Genomic DNA, 19,714 nt, shown 5'->3' with positions numbered 1-19,714 from the left:
CACAAAAGGCCATATATATTATGAGTCCATTTATATGAAATATCCAGAATAGACAAATCTATACAGAGAGAAGGTAGATTAGAGCTTGCTAGGAGGTGGGGAGAGTGACTGCTAACAGGTACGGAAGTTCTTTTTGGAGTGATGAAACGTTCTGGAATTATATATTGGTGACAGTTGCACAATATCATGAATACACTGAAAACCAGTGGATATACTAAAACACCAGTTTAAAATGGTGAATTTTATGTTATAGGAATTATATCCCAAGTAAACATTGCAAAAAAATACTGGTGTTCTCCAGAAATTATTATTTGAAGCTTTAGGATAACTTTGTGATCCAGAAAATAAACAAAGGGATCAAGGAGACTGGTCTGTAGATTTCCACTGAGGAGGAACGTGTGGCGAATTCTTGTTGCCAGACTGAGAGCGCTTCTCAGATAAGCAAAGGTTCGCTCAGTTCTCAGGTCACTGCACTCCCAGGGCAATCACTGTGGTGCTCAAAGTTTGAACATGCAATTGTTCAAGCTGGGTGAACACAAGGCTGGTGGAGCACATGAAAACTCACAAGAAAGTATAGATAGGCCCACTTAAGGGCTGCTTGCCAAGGTCTGAGTGAGGACAGAACTTTCATATGTTCTTATAAACTCAGGCAGAAATAAAACTATTAGAAAGGAAACAAGAATAAAACCCCAAACACCAACATAACCGTAACAGTACGCAGGTCTCATACATAGTGGGAAAATAATCTACGTATGCAGGGAGTGCCTTTTCTCTGGTCACCTGTGGAGTTTAGGGTAGGTGACCCAGTCAAACCACACTCAGTTAAATTCATTCCCAAAAGAAAAACACAAAGGTATGAGAATTGAGTTTAATGGTGAAATTCATTTTTGTTAAATGAGGCAATTAAAAGCTCATTACCCAGAAACACATCTGATGGTGTGAGATGGTGTAAGCCTTGAGAGGAAATGGTCTGGGGACCCTTTTCTTGAATACACCCTGATTTGCAGCTGGAGTAAGAGCCATAAGAGACAGGAGGGGGTAGGGGGTTGGGGATGAGCGGGGGGAGGCAGTGCAGGCCTCTGTCTCCCAGTGGTAGCATCAAGGGGAAAACAGACAAGGCTGTCAAGATAGAGGCACTTTCAGAAAAGGAACACAAGGGTGGTTCGGGAAGCAGGCTGCTATAAGTGAAATAGCCTTCAGGTGTGGCATTCTTAGGGGACCTGGGGTCGTAGAGGAGCCCTGATCAGTAAGTAACCTTGTCTGGATTTTCTTTTCTTTTTTTCTTTGTTGTTTTGTGTGTGTGTGTGTGTGTGTGTGTGTGTGTGTGTGTGTGTTCATAGTTCCAAGTTTTATATTCTACAAAATTTAAAAGACAAAGGCATAAAAATAATTATAAATCTATGTTAATGAATCAACAATATATAAAGGTGTAATTTTTTGGATGTTCAAGTCATGACTAAAATGACCCCGTGCAGGCGGGAGGGATGAGGAGGTTCCAGATAACTTGGCCTGTAGGAGTTCTGTGTCGTGCACAAGGTTTGAAAGGTGCATTACGCCTGGTGTGTTATGGAGGCTGACTACCAGAGTTGTGAATTTATACCAGAGCAATAGTACTCCAAGCAAACAAATAGCAATTGGACAGACGTTTGACTATAATCACTGTATGTGGTAAACTATATATAGAGTTACATGTTTAACTCACTCCCCAGGAGAGAGATATAAAGAGTTTGTTTTTTTAAGACAAGTATACATCCTTTTGATTAGTTTTCTCACGTTCTATCCTCTTGCAAAATGAAATGCAGGTCCAAAGGGCAGTAAGCAGTAACAAATACACAGCATCCATCTGGAGTGGTGTATGAGTAGTTGCTAAGGAAACATTTCCAAGAAAGAAACCATAGATGCTTTCACCAAAGCCAGGTAATTAGAAGTGTTGTTAAAGAAACAGGGTAGGATTTTTTTAACTTCCTAGTTAAGGTAAATCAGATCTATTTATATTTCAGTTGTCAATTCCTACCCAAACCTTGAAATCTTTTATGAAAATGAATCAAAACTATGATTCTTAATAAGAAATTGGAGGACAATCAAGCTCTCTCAATAGAGTAGAATGCTGCATAATTTCTCAAAATAATCTATAATCTTAAGAATACAACACCATGTTCTCGCTTCGGCAGCACATATACTAAAGAAGAATACAACACCTTCACTCATGTACTCTCTCCTCAAAACTCATGGGATTCTTTTTCTTTTGTAGTTACACTAAAAAGGTCTTATATAACCTTTTCTGCTTTAGTGAGTTTAGAGAACGTAAGTTTAATTACTATAATTACATGCAGGCTTACTATTAAAGATGGGCCCACGTCATAAAGAGACAGTATGAAAATTATCACAGTGTGTCTGAAGCATACCCGGCAGCCACTAAATCATCCACTAAATTACCTTCAAGTTAGGGCAGGATTGTGTGAATGAGGAACTAGAGAGAGCATGGGGCGGGGTGGGTAGGTAGCTTTTAGGAAATTGGCTGAGTTAGGAGAAAATATGAGTAGGTGAAGCTGTTACTCCCTTGCCTATGAGCTGTGATATCCCATAAGTAGACTCATTATCTGAAATTCATGGGGTTAGATGTGTTTCAAAATCCCAAATGCTTTGGACTTCATGTAAGTAAACTATTTCAGTTATGTTGCATATGATGTGACACCTCTCATAACCAAACATACCAGCATGTCTGTAGCTTAATGTATGAACATCAGACTAAGTGGGATAAAGACCACAGATAGCTTCACATCAGTCAGGTCAGTTTTGCCTTCAAATTAATTCTGAAAAATTGTTGGTTTTCAGAGATTTTTTTTTCGTGGATATAATCCATACTTAAATTTAAGAGACTATACCCTCCTTTTCCTGCATGAAGGAAAATCCTTTCCTGGGTTGTTGGTGAAAAGTCAGTGTCTTCTTTGTCCTCTGTCTCACCTTGACCCTTCACACTAGAGCTGGAGCAAGAGACAGCAGCACCACTCATGCAGTGTGTGACCCTGGCTCTGACCTGTCAGTGTGTCTCATAAGGGGTGATTTGACTTTCAATCAAATTCATAGATCCTTGTTAGTTATACTCCCAAGAGAAGAATTTTGTAATCGCTGGGTTTGGTGATCATGGTGAGTCTGTGAGTATCCAAGTAGTTACCTTGAGGAATCTTTCACTCTCTCATTCACCTTTACCTAAATTATGTGTATCACTTGTCTAAGCAGTCCAAGATAATCAGATAATTTTAAAAAAGCATTTTTTGTTTCCTAGTTCTTCAATCTGCTCCCTGCCTGTTCTTCAATCTGCCTGTTCTTCAATCTGCTCCCTTTCCCTCCCACTGAACCCTCTGCCCCCAATCCAAGTTAAATGGGATTAAAAGTGAGTACATTCTGAAAACCCTTATGCTGGGTGTTCGCAAGCATAGCAAATGTAGTCAATGTGAAACCAGGCCATCGTTTTGGCTGTGAACCAAGTTTGAACTGGCAGGGCTGTCACTTTAGGAATGAAAATGCCACCTTCTTGGTCCTTGGACCTACTCAATGAAGGGAAGCTATGAAGGAGTCTTGGCTGGGAGGCCTCAGGGCTGTTCAGAAAGGATTCACTGCATCTATGCAGACCAGTGCTGTCCAATAGACATAATGTGAGCCACACTTGTCATGCAAGATTTTCTAGTAGCCACATGTAAAAAAGTAAAAAGAAGCAATTAATTTTACTTAAGCCAATATATTCAAAACATTAAATTTCTGATATGTAATCAATATAAAAATTGAACATGAATTAGTTCACATTCTTTTTTTCACACCAAGTCTTCAAAATGATATATATATATAAAATCTCAAGTTGCACTAGCCACATTTCAAGTATTCAACAGCCACATATGACTATTAGTGACCACATTTGGACAGTGAAAGTTTAGGAAGTAGAGCTGGGACCCAAACCCTGAGCAATTTATAATTCTTCTGGGAAAAGAACAGCTCCTACTTTGACTTTCCTCCCACTTTTATTCCACTATGTATCATAAACGAACAGGAAAACCATCAACTAGTGAAAATAATTTCTAGTACTTCCAGTAAACTAATGAAATACAAAGAATTCATGCTAAGAACCGCATGTCATTCTTAGCTGGGGAGAAGTCACAATTTGAATCCTATGTGCCATGCACAGTGTAATCACTAACCTGCTATAAGCTTAATGGTGAGTTCATGAAGACCTTGAATACCTGCTCGGTTCTTCTCTTTCCTTCTTTGTTTCCAAAGACATCAGAGCCAAGTGGCTAAGCTCTTGCCTTTCACAGAAGCTGTAAAGTTGGCATCAATACTTCCATTCATCTGCCTCTCTTCTGGGTCAAGAGGGCACAATGACAATATGGATTATGAAACAAAAGGGTGTTAACTTGGGGGCAGGAGGCCAAAAACAATCCACATAAACAAACCATAGAGGTCAATGTTAATGAGCAGAGAACCAGCTTATAACTAAGACTCTCCAAGGCTTTGAGGAACTGAATAAAATTAGCTAACTAATAATAATTCAGTTAGTACAATACATACCAATTGCTTGTGTACATAATTATGGATTTATGCAAACTAATGAACCAGATGAACTCCTCCCTCGTCTCTGACTGGCAACTTTTATTTTTCTTCTGGGAGTTGCAAAAAGCCAATGTGTCAGCGACTCATCTATTTCTGCCTGTTGGTTCATCATGGAGAAGTTAAATGAGATGCATAATGTGAAATTAGATGTCAACATTCTGTTGAATTCTAGAAAGACGCACTAAAATGCTTAGTTTGCATTACATTTCAACAAATTTGTGTCATTCTGAGGCCGTTAATTTTGGATTATGGAAAATTGATGATTTGCATAAATCTAAATTCTACTGAGGCCCCTGTGCTAACATGTTCTTTATATTATTTCCTGAAGGACAAGCTTTGATTCAGTCTTTAATATCTTAATTATATATTTTGGAAGACAATATTCTCTTCAACCCCAAATATTCAGCTATTAAATTAACCTTTTGAATAGGTCCTAAAAGGTTAGTAGTTTTATCTATCATTCTGTATTAAAAAACAAACCCAAACAAAACAAAACAAAAAACAAGGCCCGTGCTGTTTGCCATGGGGTTGGTCTGTGCTAGGGTCCCTGGAGGTCCTCACTCAGTACCTCCTGACAAATGGCACATACCTGGGAATAGAGGCTCGTCGGGCCTGGAGCCGTGGAGCTCACCATGGAGTTAGCACATTTAAGGTGCTGTCTCGGGTCCTGCAAGAATTATGATTCCTATTTAAACAAAGCGAGTTGTAATATTGTGCGATATTGTAAAGCAACTTACAGCATGTGCTGCATATTGGTTCATTTATGTAATAGCTCACCTTGAAACTGGCTTCTTTTGTAGCTAATGGTCCTGCTACCCTCTTAAACATCACCACAGTGGATACCAATCTAATCTAAATCATCACACCCAGACTGAGCCTACTGTAATTCTTTCCTCCTATTCTTGCCTCAGCTCATCATTTTTAAACTGCTCTCCCCAGTCTAGTCATCCTATACTAATGCTATTGTCATGTCATACCATGTCTAAACGATGTAGAGAAGCACACAATTGCCTATTGAACCAGCTTTAAACTCCTCAGTCCGGCTTTACAGTCCTCCCTTTCTTCCTTCTTTCTTTCCTCCATTCTCTTTTCCTCCTTCCCTTCCTTTCTTCTTTCCTTTTGACTTTTTATTGAATTATAATATGCATACAGAAGAGTACTATACAATAGCTCAATGGATTTTCACAAACAACATATACCCAAGGAACACCCAGATCAAGAAAGAGAACCAGAAATTCATTCTTGCTCCCTTCCAGGCACTACCCACACATCCTAAAGGTGACCACTACCCCACCTTCTAAGAACAGAAATTAATTTGGTCAGACTTAACTTTTACTAACATTCTCCTACATCCAGGACTCAGGGGAAGGCACTGACTTGGGGGGCATGATGATGCCTTGGGCCCCCGGGCCTTGCAGCCTATGGCAGCAAGTCTAACTCATGTCCTTACACTGATGGCTCTGAATGTCCTGAGATATCATCTGCCTTGGTCAGAATTTGCTGAGGAACTGTCAGCTGGAGACGTCAGGGTGACTGACAGCTGATGAGAGTTGGACAGGGAGCCATGGCAATGGTAGTGTTTGAAGATAATGCTGTGAAGCTAATATCATATGCAACTTGGCCTCCCTCTCCTTTTCCCCAGCCCAGCTCCTTACTTTCTTCTGCTTCCTACTCAACTGTATTTTCATGAACAAAGTCACAAAGGGCACCCATAACTGTGGCCTTCAACCCATAGAGTCCCCAGCTAATACCCAAGTGGCCTTTTGCTTCCCAGGTGGAATGCCTCCTGTGTGGGAGGCCTCTGGTGCTGCTCGGACCTAAAGAACGTTCTTCCTGTCTTCTAGGAGCAGAGACGAGAAAATATTTTCACCTCTGATTCTTTCTAACAGCAATTCAACAAATGCTATCAGTTGTTGCCTTATTATAAAGTTGAGATTTTCTTAAGCATCACTATTGAAAATATAACATAAAAGTAGTAAATTAAATGTTGAAGAAAAGTCAGGTTATATTACTCATAATCCCAGCCTAACTCCACAACTGCTTTAATTTTGCACATCATCTCCCAGGTCCTGTCCACTCCAATTTCTATACTGTTACTATTATAGTGTTCATATCAGGAAATTATTTTTTAATTAAAATATTTTTACTGATATCAGAGAGGATGGAAGAGGGGAGATAGAAACATCAATGATGAAAGAGAATCATTGATCTTACATGCCCTCTATTGGGGATTGAGCCAGAAACCTGGGCATGTGCCCTGACTGGGAATCGAACCTTGACATCTTGATTCATAGTTCAATGCTTAACCACTGAGCACACAAGCAGGGCAGGAAATTATCTTTAAGGTGGTCTTTTGTTTGTACAAACAAATGGCAATGATGCCAGTCCCCCAGGAGCCTGGATTCCTGCCCCCTCTCTGTCACTTAACTGTTTAAGTAAATATACCTACATCATCCTCACTTTATCATGCTCCAGAATCTCCTAGAGTAAAGAATAGAGATGACACCTATCCCACCGCTCTCACAAGATGTTAATAAAACATTTTATTAACTCAATAAATGGATACTGAGCACCTACCACACATGTGCAAGTCTCCTTGCTAGGGACTGTGAGCAACTGCAGCTCCCAGGGCAGTGAACAGGTGAGGGCTCTGCTACAGATGGGCAGATGCTCCCGCTCAGGGGAAGACTTGAGTCAGGCTCTGGTCCAGGCTCTGGTTCTGTACAGTCTGCCCCGTGCCCGGCATCCTAACACTCTCTTCCAGCAGCTCCCATGGTCCCCAGGGATAGGTCCCTTTCCTCAGGCTCTTCAGCTCCCTCCCCAGCTTCCACCACACCCTGCTTAGCCCTCCTTCACCAAAGCCTCATTCTCTACTCTTTCCTAGGCAGGGGCTCAGCAGTCCATCAGACTCGATCTCAGACCCTGGGCCACACAAAACTTGTGGGGGCTTTAGAAACAGGGGCCTCCCTCTAAGATATATCACCTCCGTCAAGAGTACACAGATTAGAAAGGAAAAAAAGAGTACACAGACTAAAAGGTTTTCTGCTGAGAGGGGGAAATTGTTTTGAAGCATTCCATCCATTTCAAATTCTACTTCCATAAATTCAGAAGCAGGAATAGTGGTTTCTGATTGGAAATGTCTTGCAGAAAGTGTGGCATTTGTGTCAGGCATTAAAGACAGATGGGACTAAAACAAGGCTACTCTCGTGGGGGCAGCATTCAGAAGTGTGTTTGGGGAAAGGCAGGGACCCAGGTGTAGACAAAGTACACTCTGCAGGTGTCAAAGACAGATCAGCTGCCCCGGAGTTCAGGGGTAGAGCTGTGGACTCCGATCACCAAGCTGAAGCCCCCTCCTCTGAGAGGCCATCCCATGGTGCTCATCTCCCTCCGCCTCAGTCATTCCATAGGCCCAGCATCCCCAGCATCGCCTGAGCTCCCACCACACTTCTCCTACATGCCCCGATTTGACCCAGTCCACCTTCTATTACCTCCTGAAACTTTTCCATATCACGACCTCTCCTGTGATGCATGGAGGTTCTCTGAAGACAGTTCTCCCACAGCCATTAAGGCTGTTTTTCTTCTATGATCCATGTAACTAGGGGCCCAACGGTAAGGCAGATGTCTTCTTTGCTTCTCTCTGCCACCTTCAGACCATTGCTCCCCCTTTTCCTGCAAAACCTTTGCCCTTTGACATTCATGTGACTTGGACACACCACCTCCCTCGTTTCTGTCATCTCCTCGTCACTCTTCTTCGTTCACGAGTTCCCAGTCTTCCTCTGCACTCCAGATTCCATCACTCTTCGTAACTTCTACATTCCCAGGAAAGACCATCTTACCTCCCTGGCGTCTTGGTTTCTTCACCTCCTTGTCTCAAATGATCTTTTCCTCCTTTCTACTTCAGTCACCCACTCCCATAGCTGCACCCTGGACCATTGCATCCCCTCTAAAATCTTCAATGCCAACATCAAGCTCCCAAACTACCCATATCCTTCTGGTTTAATTGTTCAAGTATTTCTACTAGAAAAATCCTTCAGTCTCATCATGGCTTTCATGCTATTGATCCTCCCACTTTCTCTCTATCCATCAATATTTTCATAAATGCCTCCCTTCTAGCCTAGGTTCAATCCCTATTCCAACATTCTAATCATTTTTACAAATGCCATAAATTCCTTTACCTGTCACAGCTTCATGGGTGTGTTTTGGGCAAATATCCAAGCAGCAGTATAACAGATAGATTAAATTAGAAAAAAATTGGAGACAAAGCTTCTGGGACATATAGATAGATAGATAGATAGATAGATAGATAGATAGATAGATAGATAGATTCTTTGAAAAGGAAAAGGAACTGTATAAATGTTATGATTGTACTAAGTTACATATAATAATTACATTCTTCATTAAGAATCCACAATATTTGATTTGACCAAATAGTTCAGCATTGGGTTTGTCATGTTCAAATTATCATAGTTTTGAAATGAATGTCCCAGGTTATCACAAAGAATATTTATGCCCACAAGCTGTAAAACATTTGTAGTTTGTGGTTTGGGGGGCTAAACAAGCCTGGAAGCATCTTTCCACAGTAATTAGGAAAAGCCTCCCCTATTCAGCTGGCTATTTTTAAACACAGGCAACCTCTTTCTCCTTCCAAATCAGATTGCTTTAAGCTTGGAGAACAGGACCCGTGTGAGCCAGCTCTGAAGCGTCCAGGCCCGGCTCATTCAAAGTATCTGGACCAAAATGGGGCCTGGAAAAAGTGATGGAAGTAGCCATGCATTTTGAAAACTTCAAAATAGTCATACAGATTTTATAGATGCATTTAAAAACCAATGAAAACGAATTCCACCCAAAGTACCTGGAAAAAGAAGGAGGTCAAGAACAGCTCGACCCTAAATAGTTAACAATATTGTAATAACTATGTATGGTGCCAGGTGGGTTATTGGCGGGAACACTTTGTAACCTCTACATCCTGGGAGGGGGGTAGCTAGGACAGTCTGTATGTCTATCTGCTGTGCTGGACACTTGAAACTAATATAAAATCGTGCTAAATGCAAACTGTAATCAAAACAGAAAGCTGATCTTTAAATTTATTTTTTAAATTACAGTTGCCATACAATATAACATTAGTTTCAGTTGTACAACATAGCGATTAGATATTTATATGCCTTACGAAGTGATCACACGTAAGTCTAGTACCTACCTGACACCATGCATAGTTACCACAATATCACTGACTATATGCCCTATGCTGTACGTTACAATCCCGTGACTTATTTTGTAACCAGTAGCTTGTACTTGTTTCCTTCCTTTTCATTGCACTGTCTTTCCAAGATAAACCATTCTGGTCCTAAAACTACCCAGGGATTAATACAATGCTTTGCGCCTCTCTCTTCCTGATGACTCACATGCCTACTACATGGGCAGGCCTAGGCTTTGGAGTGAGAACGCCCTGCCTCCACTGCTTCCTAACCGGGTGATCTTGGGCAAGTCACTTGGGCTTTCTGGTCCTCATTTTCTCACCTATAAAATGATGATAATGGTAGTGTCTCCCTTGCAGAATAGAAGCAAGTACTCAATGTAAAATATGTAAAAAAGCAACCTACAGAACGGATATTGCTATGTATCAGTGAGTTATTTTTCTGAATAGGTGATTCTACTCAAGGTTACAAAATGTCCCTAATAAACATATAAAATATCCTCCTGGATTATATATATATATAAAATTGATTTCAGAGAGGAAGGATGAGGGAGAGAGAGATAGAAACATCAATGATGAGAATCATTGATCAGCTGCCTCATGCACACCCCCTACTGGGGATGAAACCCACAACCCAGGCATATGCCCTGACCGGGAATTGAACCTATGTCCTCCTGGTTCATAGGTCGATGCTCAAGCCCTGAGACATGCTGGCTGAGTCTCCTGGATGATGTTAACACAAATCTTAAAAGATGGGTAGGAATTAGTCAAAGAGGAGGGAGAGCATTTGTGAGCAAAGAGAGCATGTGTGCTTTCAGTGAGCATGAGGCATGCCGATTGCAGGACAGGCTGGGGCGTGCAGACTGTGGCGGTGCAGGGTGGGCAGAGATGAGCCCAGGTGATTGAGCTCAAGAATGCTAAACAAAGGTTTGAGGCAGGCAGTGGCAGGAGCTCAATCCTTTAGGGCATTATATACCTTTTAGGAAGCTTGTGTTTTATACCCTAGAACAATGTTTTATTTACTGTGTCCAGTGAAATTTTAACAAATACATATACTTAATCCTAACCTGAGGATATCTTTTCCATTGACTTTTTTTTAAGAGAAAGTGAAAGGAAGGGAGGGAGGGAGAGAGAAAGGGAGAGAGAGAGAGAAAAAAAACATATTGATGTGAGAGAGGCACATCAATTGGTTGCCTCCTGCACATGTCCTGACTGGTGCTGGGGATAGAACCTACAACCCAGGTATGTGCCCTTGACTGGGAATTGAACCAGAGACTCTTCAGTGCTCTAACCACTGACCCATACAAACCAGAGCAACAAACATAATTTTTAAAGTTTCTATAGCCCAACAAGTTCAAGGTTAAATACATAGTTACTCCTATTTCTTTATAGCAGGACTTCTCAGAGCCTTTCACATGCTAATAGGCAGCATGAATCTTCAATAAGGCAATGTACTCTGCAGTATGTCTTCACTTTTGTGCACAGGTCCTCTTTCTGACCCCACTCTCTCGTACCCCCACTGCTGCAGGATTTCCATTAGCCAGCTCCACATACTAGGAAATGCTGCCACTCACCTCACGGAGCTTGTCAGGTTCAGTACGTGTCCATGCTTGTCAGCGTTCCTGTGGCTTTGCCAGCTTCTCCTGATCTCCGTCTGCTCACCCAGACACCCCTCCAGACCTCTTCACGTGAGCGCCTGCTTCTCCCGCAGTGGGTGAACTCACCTCCTCCGCAGAAAGGATGAAGGCCAAGGCAGAGGCCAGCCTTCCACTCCACCCTTTAACATGTCTACACCTACAGATGTCCTAGCTCTCCCCCTCTGCCACCCTGAGATGTCATTCCTCCTTCTAAAGGTGGATGGCAGCGTTTTAGTCTAAGAAGAGAAAAGAATTGTCAGAGAACAGAGGCTGCTGTTCGGGGTCAGAGAGTTAGTCAGAGGCAGGGGTCAAAAGTCTCCTGATGCCCATGTGAGGGCCCTTTTCCTGGGCCATGCTGCCATCTAAATGCCTCCTAGAGGGTAGTCCTAGTCCAAGAGGCCCACAAATGACAGACATGTGCCATTAGTACATTGCTTCTACTGGCATAAAATTACCTAGTCACTGTGAATATCTATTGGTAGTATCCTGTCAAGTTTTTTTTACTAGAACTATTTGTTTCCTTCCTTTTCTTTTTAATTTTTTTAATTTTAAATGTATTTTTTAGATGTAAGGTAAAGCATAGGGAATGTTTCCTCTCAAACAACTAACTGCTTCTCCCTCCCGTCTGTCTCACATCGTCAGTGCCAGCACCATGGTGTCTGCCTCTCAGACAGGCCTCTGGTGACCCAGAGGGAAGGAGCGTGCAGGTGGAAGAAAACTGATTTGTGCCCGGTGCACACGTCTCTCCTTACAGCTGCTGCTCTTCTCAGTTTTCTGCTTGGCTGGATTTTTTTTAGACTGTTAATTGTTTTTTTCCCTATTGCTAAATGCAAAACAAACAAAAGCACAGTCCCGTGGGTAACACCTGCTAGCATACGTTTCCTTTAGGAGCAAATATTTGTAATAACAAGGAGTTAGAATAAACTAATCTTAACATTTTTACATCATTTACCATAGTTTAAAAGTAAAAAGGACTTGAAAAAATTCTCAAACTACAGATGTAAACACTGGGCCCAATAAACCTGCATTGCTGTAGGACTTCGTTAGCTGCCCCCCATCCTTGACTTGTGTGGAACTCACTTGGGATGGTGAGTGCTTGTCCCCAGCCTGCTTATGGCCTATTCTCTCCTCCTACCACCCAACTCTCACCTCCAGGAGCCGATGAGCCTGGACAGTCTGTTTAGAAGGAGCTCAAGAAAACCACTGGCAGCAAGATGTTAGGGGTATGGTGGTTTTGCTCCTCCCAGAGTAATTAGTGCTTTAAAAGAGAATCCATCTTCACCCTCAAGGCAATGATTAACCCAAAGAAGTTAATCTATAAGGGTAGAATTTTGGGGTCTATGGCACTCTGATGAGCATATCTGTTAAGCCAAGTAGACCTCCCTGGCAAGGTTCAAGTTGCATCATCTGAAAGAACCTTTTCCTCTCCCACTTATAAGGCCATCCTGACTGCCAGGGGAAGATGTGATGCTCAGTTGGAAGAGATCCTAATGCATATGTGTGTTAAATGCAACAAACAGCCATTTTTCTGTTATGTACACAGCTGCACAGACCTAATGGAAAGCATTCTGTTTTCAAACAGTTGTACTTTTAAGTGTTGCTTTCTGCCCTCTGCCCCTCACTCTTCTACTTGATGTGGCCTTTCATGATAAATAAGGGGTTTTTTTCTGCTTTTGCAAGATTTCCTTCGGAGAGGCGTAGAGTGTGTGTGAGAAGCACCTCCACTCATATCCAGTTGAGGCTGTTGATACTGCCTAGCCTGCCAGACAAAGGTGAACCGGATCGGCATGCCGTGTCTGTCTGCATCTGGCCGCTTGGCATCACTTCATGCCTACCAAGCCTTGCTGCTCCCTGCTGGCTCCATGCTTCTCCCAGCTAACAGGATGCACTGTGTCTCACAGGCAGCTTCCGGTGGGAACACAGCTGAGCTGCAGGGAATGGCTTTGAAGTCTAGCAGAGCCCACCACTCACTAAGGCTCCTGCCTGATCAAGTTACCCTCAGAGCCTCTGTTTACTCAGCTAAAGCTGGGGGTGCCAGTGGCTGCTCCGGGGACTGGTGAAATGTGGTCTAGGAAGTGTTGGCACATGGCAGGCACATGGCCACCATCAACCCTCTAACTGGAGAAGTAGCTTTTGCCAGAAACCCTAGAAAGGTTTGTTGGGCTGAAGAACTGACTTATATATACTAACGAATTATCTTTCTCATATTCAAAGTCACCTCCCCCTCAGAAGCCTTAAGCAATCCCCCCTTACCTTGGATTTCAGGCCCTCCGTGATCTGAATGAGCCCTTCCAGCCTTATTTCTATAAGCACCCTCCCATGCTCTGCGGGTGCTGCATCACTGAGCCCACACCACACCCTAAACGTGCTATATAATTCCGCATTTCTGTGCCTTTCCTCTAGTTTCCTCAGCCTTGAATGTGCTACTCCCCAGTCTTCACCAGTTGAAATGCTGACCTATGAGGCCCATCTCACATGGCATTTCTTCCCTGGTCCTTCCCTGAGAGACCCGTCTGAACTCATCTCTCTCTCTCCTTGCACCCTCTATTCAATATTTACCACATTCTGTCTTGTATTAAAGCTGTAAGTTTTCTGTCTTCCCCTTTAAATTACAAGCTTATTAAAGGCAAGAACCTGTCCATTCATACACCATTTTTTCACGTAATAAATATTTATTGAGCTCCTACTGTTTGCTTAGCTCTGGGCTAGGGACTAGGTTTAGAGTGGACAACAAATCACATAGTACCTGCCTTTGTGTGAGGGGAAACAGACTTCAAACTACTAAGCAAGCAAATAACTCTGTAACGATTCATTGTGATGTGTGCCATGAAAAATTCTTTCTATTGCATGGACTCACCATGAGTAAGTAAGTGTTTGCTAAATTGCCCCCTCTCCCCTACTCTCCTCTTAGCTTGGTCTTCAAAAGTAAAATATTTATGATGCTTTTGACCTGGCGGCCATACCCATACTACCCTCCTTATCAACCTGTCCCCTGGCTACACCCTAACTGTTCTCTTCCAAGCATGCTTTCTCATTTTCACAATATGAGAATTTTCCAAAGTTTTAAGTTCTACTTCATTTTTTATTAATAATTCCATTTTCAAGCCATTTCTCTCTTCTCACATTTTACTATATAAAGTCAGAGGAACTAAGCTACTCCTTCAACACTGCTTAGAAATGTCCTCAGCTAAATATTCAATTTCATCACTGGCCAAGTTCTACCTTCCTTAGAATTCTAGAACATGGACACAGTTCAGCCAAGTTCTTTGCCACTTTATAACAAGGATTGCTTTTTCTCCATTGTCCAACACACATTCCTTATTTCTCTGAGACCTCATCAGAATGGCCTTTCCCGTCCATATTTCTACCAACATCTGTCCATGATTATTTGTGTATTCTCTAAGAAGAGAGAAGCATCCTCTCCTTTCCTTTCGGAGCTCTCACCAGGATTGCCTTTCAAAGTCCTTTACGATAATCTCCACTTCTTCCAGCATGCACTTTCAAGTTTCCCAGCCTCTACTCATGACCCAGTTTCAAAGCTGCTTCCCCATTTTAGGTATTTGTTAGAGCAGCACTCCAATTCTTGGTGGCACTTTCTGTCTTAGCTTGGGCGGCTATCACGAAAGACCATAAACTGAGTGCCTTATCAACAACAGAAACTTGTTTCTCACAGTCCTGGAGGCTGGGAAATGCAAGATCAAGGTGCTGGCCAATCTGGTGTGTAAGGAGAGCCCTCTTCCTGGTTGCACAGTGCTGACTCTTGGTGCCCTCGCGTGGCAGAAAGAGAGTGAACTCTTCTCTGGCCTCGTCTTATAAGGACACGAATCCTACCCAAGGGGCTTCATCCCCATGACCAGATTCCCTTCCAAAGGCCCCACCTCCCATCACACTGGGACGAGACTTCAACATATGAATCTTGGGGGGACCAAACATTCCATCCAAAATGGCCGGATTCTTTGACTCTCCCCAATCTGAGCCTTGCTACTCATGCCATAGCAAATAAGGCTTCAAGGTTTTCCAGGACACTCTAGCTACTGGCTAGGAACACACCTTCACAGCAGTAGCTCAGTTTCCTCCATTACTATAGAGAGATTTGCGTAATCATGAGCTTGATGATGGAGATGATGAGAGCTACTGAATGCCTGACACTGTCATGGGCATCTTTTGTGTATTACTTCTAATCCTCAGAACGAGGTAAATATTAGACTCACTGTCTCAAAGACATGGACACTGAAGTCTGCAGAACTTAAACTATTTTTGCAAAGCAACATAGCAATTAAGTGAGTGCAGACCCAGATCTTTCAGGCTCCCAAGTCATGCTCTTGACATGATGCCACACTGCTTCCCAATGCATGTATTTAGGGGCAACCTTATCTTCTATTTTATAGATAAAAACTTGAGATTTGGAGGTGAAAATAAAAACTGTCTCCAAGTACCAGGGCTATATGATACCTTTAATTCTTCTACCTCATATGTTCTTCAAACTCACTCCCCTGTGGCCATTTTTTTTTTTTGCCTCTTCCCAAAAAAGCAAGCCCAGTTCATCTTTTCAGGAGATGACACTGTGTCAGAGAGTCCCCTGTGATGATGATGATTTATGGGAGAACCAGATGGGAACACTTGAAACATATTCTAATTAGAAAGTCCTTCATTTCTATTTTCTTTGCTGCCTGCCACCCTGACCCCTACACACATGGTGTGTTTTGAGCCATTCTTTGTACTTTCGGTTGGGATGTGCCTACCCTGGCATCTGATCACACAGGCTGACTGCTTTTGAAGTAAATGGAAAAAGTTTTTGAACAGACCAGAGCACCGGCCATGAGGGATTTAAATGCTGTCTTGTGTCATGCCCTGATGGTAATCCTCTCATTCATCGTTTCTAAAGCCTTTTCCACGAAGGAAGTACTGGGCAGTTGGAGGTGGGGTGAGGGGGCGGGGGCAGGTCCTCACAGCCAGGCAGGGAGCAGGTCCCACTTCACAGAGGGGATGGGGAGGGGGAAGGGGCGGGGGTGGCTTGAGGTGTGAGGAGTGAGGTTTGAGGTGTTTGTGGTTGAGGCCCAAGCCAGAGCCAGAGACTGTACCTCCTTCACTTAATCTCGAATTGCTCCAGATTGTTCCTCAGCGAAGCCATCTCGTAGTGTTGTGAGTTTACTGGAAGCAGCCTTCTAAAAAGCTTGATTAGTGGAGTAGGAATTATTTCTAAGTGCACATTTTATAAGTAATCAGAGAAAATGCCCTGTTTCTATGAAACTGGGGAATGGCTGTAATTTTATCTACTGCCCCCATGTACCACACCCTTTCCAATTTAGTCCTCAAGAGGCCATAAGGGTAAAGAAACCGAGGCCCGGAGATAAAGCAACTTGCCCAAGACGACTAACAAGAGGCAAGGCCAGCACTGGAGCCCTTTTAGTTGTAACCAAACAGGGGCTCTGACATGCTGCTCTCGATCCTAGTGCCTCTTAGCACCACCGGGTCCTCTCTCCCAGCTCACCCCCACTGAATCCTTCCAGTGCTCACTCATCCCATTCAAACCATTTAACTAACGGCTGCTACACTGGTCTTCTAAGACCCCACATCTGCCATGCTTATGACCTGTTTCCAGTGTCTCCAACGTAAAGATCAACTCCACAGCCAGTGTAATTTTCCCCCACTGCCCTTCTGTGTGATTCCCCTCAGATAGGATATGCGCCCGGGCCCACCATGCAAAGCCTCACTCAGACTCTTGTTGGAGCCTTTTCTCTTCTGTCTTCCCCACCCACACAAATGCTACTGCCTTCTGGATCTTATCTGGATTTCACCATGTCTCTGACATCTTTGCCAGACCCTGACTCTCGCTAATACTTCTCTTTCTAGCACTTTCTAATAACATTTATTCTGATGCCAATCACATATTGCTCCTTATGGTGAAAGAAAGAAAAAGAAAAGAAAGACGTTTTCAAATTAGACAGTCTCAAAAGCCATTCAAAATATATCGCTGTTGCAACTCTTCTCCCTAGACCATTTGGCTCAACTGTAAACTCAGATCAGAACTCCATATGGGTAATTTTTTAACATATAGCTTCCTATCAGGATGTGAGTCACTGAAGGTCACAACCAAATTGGCACAATGACTCCAGAAGTCTCCCAATTTAATTGCCAGGGACAGACGGAAACACAATAAAAATATGACTAATTCAGCAGTGCGTTTAGAAAGCTATGTATATGATACACCGGCCTGCACAATGAGGCACTGTTTAAATAGAAGGGAAAGAGGTTTATCAGGTCTTAATTAGAACAATTATTAAACACACACTGATTGAGTGCCCACTTTTTAGCCTGCAGTAGGATTACCCGCCAGTAATGGCCCTGAACGAGGGATTCAGAGGTAAATCAGCGTGAGTCTCAGTCCCTAATGGGGAGTTTACTCTTTTGCTCTATTCCCTAATTCCTGCAAGGGCAGAATGATCCAGAAGTCAGGAACCGGTCACCTGGGTCAGCTTGAAACACAAGTTCTGTCCCAGCAAAGGCATGATGTGATCCCTTACGCAACAAGGAGGGGGAAACGTAGACTCTAATGAGACCAGATAACACTGGGATTTTTACTTGTCGAGATGCTTGTTCTTGACGTTGCTCTGACTTTCCCGGGTCATAGCCTTCAGTTCAGTCCCCAGGTCCATGCCCTGGACATGCCCCCTCTTACCTTCTTCCTGCCTCCCTAGCCAATCCAGGTTTCATTTCCGCCAAGCTCTCCCCAGTCCCATGCCCTACCCCTGCCTCTGCCTTGTCTCTCATTCTTTCTTGAGTCTAGAAGGCACTAGACACATCCAGTGGCAGGAGAGGCTATAGTTTCTACCTTCTTTTCTTTCTATCAGGCTGTGAGTCACCACAGGTCACAACCAAATTGGGAACAATGACTCCAGAAGGCTCCCAATTTCATTGCCAGGGACTGACTGCTGTGGACTTCACCTGAGAGAATGAATGAGTTTGAGGAGCAGACTGTGACTGCTTTGACATAAAACTCTGAGTGGAATAGCCATTGGAACTGCCTGGGACACGGCCTCTAACACGTGTTCTCTGGAATTGCCGCTCTTGGGAGAATTACTTTCTGCAATGCAGACAACAGATCTTTTTTTTTTTTTTTAATATTTTATTGATTTTTTACAGAGAGGAAGGGAGAGGGATAGAGAGTTAGAAACATCGATGAGAGAGAAACATCGATCAGCCGCCTCCTGCACACCCCCAACTGGGGATGTGCCCGCAACCCAGCCATTGGAACTGCCTGGGACACGGCCTCTAACACTTGTTCTCTGGAATTGCCGCTCTTGGGAGAATTACTTTCTGCAACGCAAGACAACAGATCTTGATAAGGGATCATAGCGGCTCGTGCCTGGTCCAGACAGCTCTGGACACATCTGAAAAGATGTCACCTCTCTGGAAATGTGGGCAAAGCTGCCATAACCTTGGGTGAAAACCTGTGTAAAGATGTTTAAAAAGGAAAAAAAAACATAGGGCCCCAATCACCCATCCTGAGAATTTCCTGAAAGGCACCCTGGCCAGCAGGGGTCAGCCAGGGCTGAGGCCCTCTATTACTTTAGGGGTGCTGCCAATGTGAGGTAATGGCCAGGTGTTGGGGGGAGAGAGACAGCCCTGGCTCCTGCGTGCAGAGCGGCCAGCTTTCTGCTCAGTTTATCTCAGACGATAATTTCCTGGTTCCCTTCCAGTCAAGTTCAAATTGATTTTTTTAAAAAGTTTTCTCACCCCTCATCCTCTTCTGTCCCCAGGAACAAGGTCAGCAGGAGCCAAAAGCTTCTTTTCCGTTGTGAGAGAACGTGAGCCTCCAGGACCCCCCAGTGTGAACCCCTCGGTGAGTTTCCAGGTGACTTGCTATTGTTCTCACAAGTTAAGAAGGCTAAAGTATTTTTAAACACAATAAGAAGGCCAAAGTATTGTTAAACACAAACAGAAAACCCTCCTCGATAAACCCCCGATCTGTTACCTGGATTTCTTTTTTTCTTATCTTTCCCGCTTTTTCCTTTTTCATTTTTGTCTCTTTTCTAAAATTTATTTTTCGCGTGTTTGTGTGATGCCAAGCATTTTGATGTTGTTCTGCGGGACTCCCCCTCAGGGTAGTCCACAGGATTTAAAGTGGAAGTTCATTAAAACATGAAAGCTGTTTGCAACTGTGTTATCAGTGCGGGCAAGGTAGATTAAAAGTACACTTTGAAGTGTACCGGAGGTTCATCTATAAATCACAAGTGTCTCACAGTCCAGATACCCAACAGGTGTGGCTAATGTACAG

Source organism: Myotis lucifugus, unplaced genomic scaffold (genome assembly GCF_000147115.1).
Source record: "Myotis lucifugus unplaced genomic scaffold, Myoluc2.0 scaffold_194, whole genome shotgun sequence".
NCBI classification, from domain to species: Eukaryota; Metazoa; Chordata; class Mammalia; order Chiroptera; family Vespertilionidae; genus Myotis; species Myotis lucifugus.
The sequence above is the reverse complement of the archived record's forward strand: the minus strand, read 5'-3'. Positions refer to the sequence as shown.